This window comes from Perissodus microlepis, chromosome 12 (assembly GCF_051167445.1).
Source record: "Perissodus microlepis isolate ML-2025 ecotype Zambia chromosome 12, ASM5116744v1, whole genome shotgun sequence".
Taxonomy (NCBI): domain Eukaryota; kingdom Metazoa; phylum Chordata; class Actinopteri; order Cichliformes; family Cichlidae; genus Perissodus; species Perissodus microlepis.
Window position 1 is genome coordinate 7,769,207 of NC_140472.1, and position 5,518 is coordinate 7,774,724.

The 5,518-nt window shown below is 38.6% G+C and overlaps 1 long non-coding RNA gene across 1 annotated transcript; it reads left to right on the forward strand.

The window, feature by feature from the left end:
- Nucleotides 1–2,807: 2,807 nt before the first annotated feature.
- Nucleotides 2,808–4,346, forward strand: LOC146375742 (uncharacterized). Its single transcript, XR_014801879.1, has 3 exons — nucleotides 2,808–2,911; nucleotides 3,212–3,592; nucleotides 3,960–4,346. It is a non-coding gene; the product is annotated as an uncharacterized LOC146375742 (long non-coding RNA).
- Nucleotides 4,347–5,518: the final 1,172 nt, after the last annotated feature.

Here is a 5,518-nt window from a genome sequence, read left to right on the forward strand (position 1 = left end):
TGTTCGCTCCTGGGTCCACCACACACTCTCCACATGGTCTGCCCCCGCTGGCCATGACATATAAGCAGTGTTGGGTAAGTTACTTTAAATTAGTAACTTAGTTACATTACTAGTTACTTCTATCAAAAGTAACTCAGTTACTTCAAGTTACTCGTTACTTTCAGAGTAACTAGTTACTAGGGAAAGTAACTTTGGTTTTACTCAGAATTCTCTTGTTAATGTGTTGCTTCCGTAACTGGATACCCAGCAAGTTTGCCAGTCTTCTAACTTGCTTACTTGCCACAAGTGCACTGTGCCAAATACCAATAGAAAGGAAAAAAATAATGTGCACATTTCCACGAGAGAAATCCCACGCCTGGACCGTCGTTGACCGCCGCATGATTCTAGCCTGCTTTTTACATCCAACACAAAAACTGCAGTCGTGGTGCTTTCGATTGTACTCAGAACTCGGAAATTCTGCCTTCTGAATAGGAAGATGCAGGTAACACCAGACTGCAGATGAGCTGCTTACAGGGCTGGACTGGGACAAAAAAAAAATCGTCCTGGGGAATTTGACCATTATAGGAAAAATCATAAAGCCTTTGAACGAAAACAAACGCTGTTGTGACAGTGATGTACACTGTTCTGATGGTATATATGTATCAATCTATCAATTGTTTGTTGTAAGACTCAGATAATTACTTTTTTTAAAAGCTAGACATTTTAAATGAGAATAAGAAGGAAAAGTATTTCCTTGTGCCCCCCTCTCCCTGTTAATGCCCTACATGGACCCCTGGCAACACTTTGCTAGACCCGCCCCTGCACAGTTACCAGCTGTCAGCTACTTAGAAAAGGATCCTGGTGTTATTTGTCTCTCAGAAACAGTTCATGACTTCCCTTCAACTCATTCCTGTCACCTAAAAGGTAAACCTGTTTCTCCATCACCTGTTCAGCTCTGATGATTCAGTAAGGACATCTCCTGGTTTCATCTTCATGTTTCCCTCTCACCACATATCCAAACCGACATCATGACCAGCAGCTTTACAGCTGTGGCTCCAGCAAACATCAGCTGTACTAGAAATTAATATTAAATAAATTCTAACATCAGCTGATCAAGCTTAAACGTGCTGCTGTTGTTTAGCGCGACATCCGTGGTTTCCTCTTTCTGGCGCAAAGTGGGCGATAAATAAACAAGAGAGAAAAGCCGATCAGCTGATCACTGATCAGTTTTATGATTGAAGTAGAAACAGGAGAGGAGAGAATGAGAGAAGAAGAGGCAGCTGTGCAGCGTAAACACAGAATAAATCCAGCTTTGTGTCTTTTTCATTGTAGCTGAAGTCTGGGACAAAATGTATGGAACTCCAAAGTGTTCAAAATTAAATAAATAAATAGGTCAAGATGAAATAAATAACTATGTGAATAAATAAGACACAGATATGTAATGTGAGAATGATATTGTGAAATAATGGAACACATTTTGAAAAAAATTCTCATTATTGTGAAATATATTGCATTCTGCTATATAAATTTACTTATTATTGTGAAATATTATTTCATGGTCATTATTTTTCACAATAACAGAGATTATTCCTGAGGCATTTTATTTATTTCCAGCCGTTTTTATTCCAAAATGACCTTTTTTCAAAGTCAGTCTTTATTTCAAAATCCCGTTTTTCCCGATGGCCTATTTATTTCATAATGCGACTTTTCAGCAGAATGACTTTGTCTGTCAATCAATGTAAGTGGGCTGGACCTTTGCACCTATTGGCTTATCGTTTACCATCGACTAGTTTTCCTGGATACCTGCTCCGCCGACGGCTGCTACAGCTAGCAACAGCGTGCTAGGTCAAAAGTCACGGAGGATGGCGGACTGGTGTGAACTTCAGCCAGTTCTGCTCATTTAAGCAAATCAGATAGAGGGGGATCATTTACCTGTAGATACTGTTTTGAGTCGTTTAGATGATGTTTCTGAAATGCCTGGATGATAATTGCTCTTCAAGATGTTAGCATCGATGACAGCATTGTCGAAGGTTTAAGATCAATTCAGCACCGTGTTCGTTTGGAATACGCCGAGGAAGAACAGTCTTCAAATGTTGGTCGTCCACGTCTTGAAATCCCAGTGCAGCACTCAGGACTTTAGTGCTGTCCGGGATAACCATCGGGGTAATTGCCGATATGTTTTCTGTGTCTCTGAGCACAATTAGGAGGAAAATGACGGAGGAAGGTCTAAGGTAAGTTTATGCTGTAATTGAGCACCTGTGTGATTCTGTACACAGCATTGTTTAGATGTTGACCTTAATTATGACGTTTGACAATGAATTATTATCGCTTACTTTTTCTTGTTACTGTCTAAACTAAGTGGGGCAGCTACGGCTAAAGCTATCGGCGCCATCTCGGCGTGGAGACACGTTTAGCAGTGTTAGCTGTTAGTGTGTTAACTCGGAGACTGGGGGCAGTGGAGCCTGTAGGAACCTTTTACACAGAGAGTAGACCCACCAGCTTTCCACAGTCTACTTACTTATCACATCTTGTTAGACAACAGGGTCATTAGTGCTTTAAATAGTACATAGTTGAGTGTTTCATTGCTGTTTGCAGTTGATTGTTCTCTGATAACGCATAACAAGGTTGATGTTAAATAGCGAGTTTATTGAAATGGTTTTGTCTATTTCAGCAGCATTATAGATATCATACTTTCTCTGGTGTCTTCAGTAAAGCTAAAACAAGAATACATTTACATCCTTGGTTCTTTCAGCATTAATTGGAAAACTTTGTTGAGTTTTGCTTTTATATGAAAAAATGTTTTATGTGCAGAAAATCTGATAGAAATTCTTCTATTGGAGATGTGGATTTGGATTCAAAAGTGCTGGACATTCAGCGGCCGACTGCAGAATGATGATGGGACATCTACGATTCAGAGGCATATACATTCAAAGTAAGCTGATATTGTTTAAAATATCCAAACACCAGTTTCCGGCCTGGAAAGCATGTGTCAGTGTGGCCTTGATGTGATATTTTAATGTAGGCATCAAAAATGACTAGCATCTTCTTATCACTGTTATGCAGTTATGTTCCTGTTTGAACCAGTCTGTACACGATTCTCTCTCCTCACTAAATCTGTACAGCACCTGGATACTTACCTGACACAATGATGATCTGTCCCATATGCATTAGTGTTTACAATACAGTCTTTTTGTAGTTGTTAGTACTAAGACATGATCTGTTTGTTAATCAGGATTTCGACTGATGGATTCAATGAGACGAGTCAATCCAGAAGGGGTCAAGATGCGACGGTTATCTATTAAGACTGCAAGGCGTTTTCAGTACAGTGTATCAGCAGCAAATTACCTTTGGCATATAGATGGAAATCAGCATTGAGCGCCTGTGGAGGGATGTATATGAAAACATCTTCACCCAGCTGGAGATTCAAGGACTGCTCAACCCTGGTGAAAAAATTCACTTGTTTGCTCTGCACAGATGCTTTTTGCATCCCATTCAACATCATCTTCAGTCATTCCAGGAAGCATGGAATCAGCATGGACTCAGAAAAGCAAACAACCATTCACCCCTGCACCTCTGGTTGCTGCACAGAAAGGAGGGACAAGATTTGTCACAGGTACATGACTATTTCATCCATATTTGTTCTTGTATGTAAAACTCTGCTATCTGTAGTGGAGATGAGTTTATTTCTACTGTGCAAGTTGGTGTACCAAATATTTCTCCTGTAAGTGGAAATGTCTCCCAAGCCATTCTCTCCTTTTATCCCACCTGTCAGGTATAGATGGCAATACTTTAAACAAAGTTAAATTTGTTATACCTGAAGAGAACCAATCCTGACCTAGAATGGGTGAATGAATAATTAGTTGGTAGCCAATGCCTAAGCAACTCACATAGGCCCTTGGCAGACTCAATAAGTCCATCTAGGAACAGCTGCAGGAAACACCTCTTCAGTTTAGATTTAAAACATGTGCATGCTCTTTCAGGTTGATGAGGATTATGGTGTGGACTGGACAGGACAACATAATCGCCGCCCATCAAATAAGATCACCATTCCTGAGATTCAGCTCCCAGATGCACTGAATGAACAAGACCCTGCTGTGCTACCAATACTTCAAAATCACTTGTAGAAAGACACTATCACAATTAATCAGTTTCTATGTCAGGAGGATTTTTTTTTTTTTTTTTTTTTTTTTTTTTTTAAATTTCTACATCTATGGCTTTGTAGCTAATACTGACTCAAAACAGCATAACCAATTTCATTTTCAACAAAACAGTGAGTGGCTATAAAACAGGATTTGTTTTATACAGCTGTCACTTTAATGATATTCATTTCTTGGTTGGATATACAGTACATGTGTACTCTGAGCAGATTTAATACAATGAACACAGTACAGTAGTGTAACATCTTAATTCAAATAATTTTTTCTAGAAATTTTTTTTGTACCAGTAGTGAGTATAAACAAAACATACTGTGTAATTTATACTGTACAGTGAACAACTGATTTTGATATCTGAACAGTTTATATTAAAAAAGCCATAAATGCTCACCTGTACTGTGTATTTTTCACTGTCAAGTGTATTAAAAGGAACTAGAACTCACTAGATTGTCTGTTTCTTTGAACACTGAATACAGTAATGTGATGCAAGAAAGAAGAAATGGTCTAATCTTACCATGTGGTTATGGAATCAATCGTAAACCAGACCAAAACCTGAGTCAGTAGAGTTGAGACACACCTGAATGTCCATTAGAAATGACTCATAGGTACAGTAGTGTGCAAGAAGACGTAGTACTTCAAAACCGGTGGAAGACTGCTGTTGGTTGACCACTTCCACAGTCATTTCTCGGCAAGACTTCCCATCCTGTCCAAAACTTGATGAGGGCTTTTTGTTGTGCACAAGATGCTGCAACAGAAGATTGTTTTAAACTATAATGACATCCTATATTCATTATTTTGAATCTTTTATGGAGAAATACCATAAAAGATGACCACTTACATACAGGGCACCAGACATTTTTGCCCCACTCAAATTGCTGTTGTAGCTGTTATAGATATTTTTATGTTAACAAAGCTAAAAGTAGTCTACATACAATTCTAGTGCAACTGACAATGCCACCACTCTGTTTTTTTTATGTATTGCATGGAGCAAATAACAAAACAAAATTACACTATAGTGTACTTTGTTAATAACCCAAGATCACTGGACTGTATGTAATTTACCAAAGTATAATCAGAGAAAACCAATGGCAAAATACCAATCGCAGTAGACTTACCATTTTCAATGAAGGACCGAAGGTAACCTGCCACTCTGCATTTATCCTCGAGAGCATTCCTCTTCTTCCTCATCTTCATCTTCTGTGGCGGGCCACAGTCATTTTATAGCTTTACTTATCTTGTAGTCTTAAGAGCATCAGCAACATTAGGTGTATTTTTATTAAATGTAACCCAGCTGTTCAACTAACCCAAGCATACAAAATAGTATATTGGTGTTTTGTGTCAACAATTAATGTTCATCCTTCATAAATTAACCAAATACCTTTACT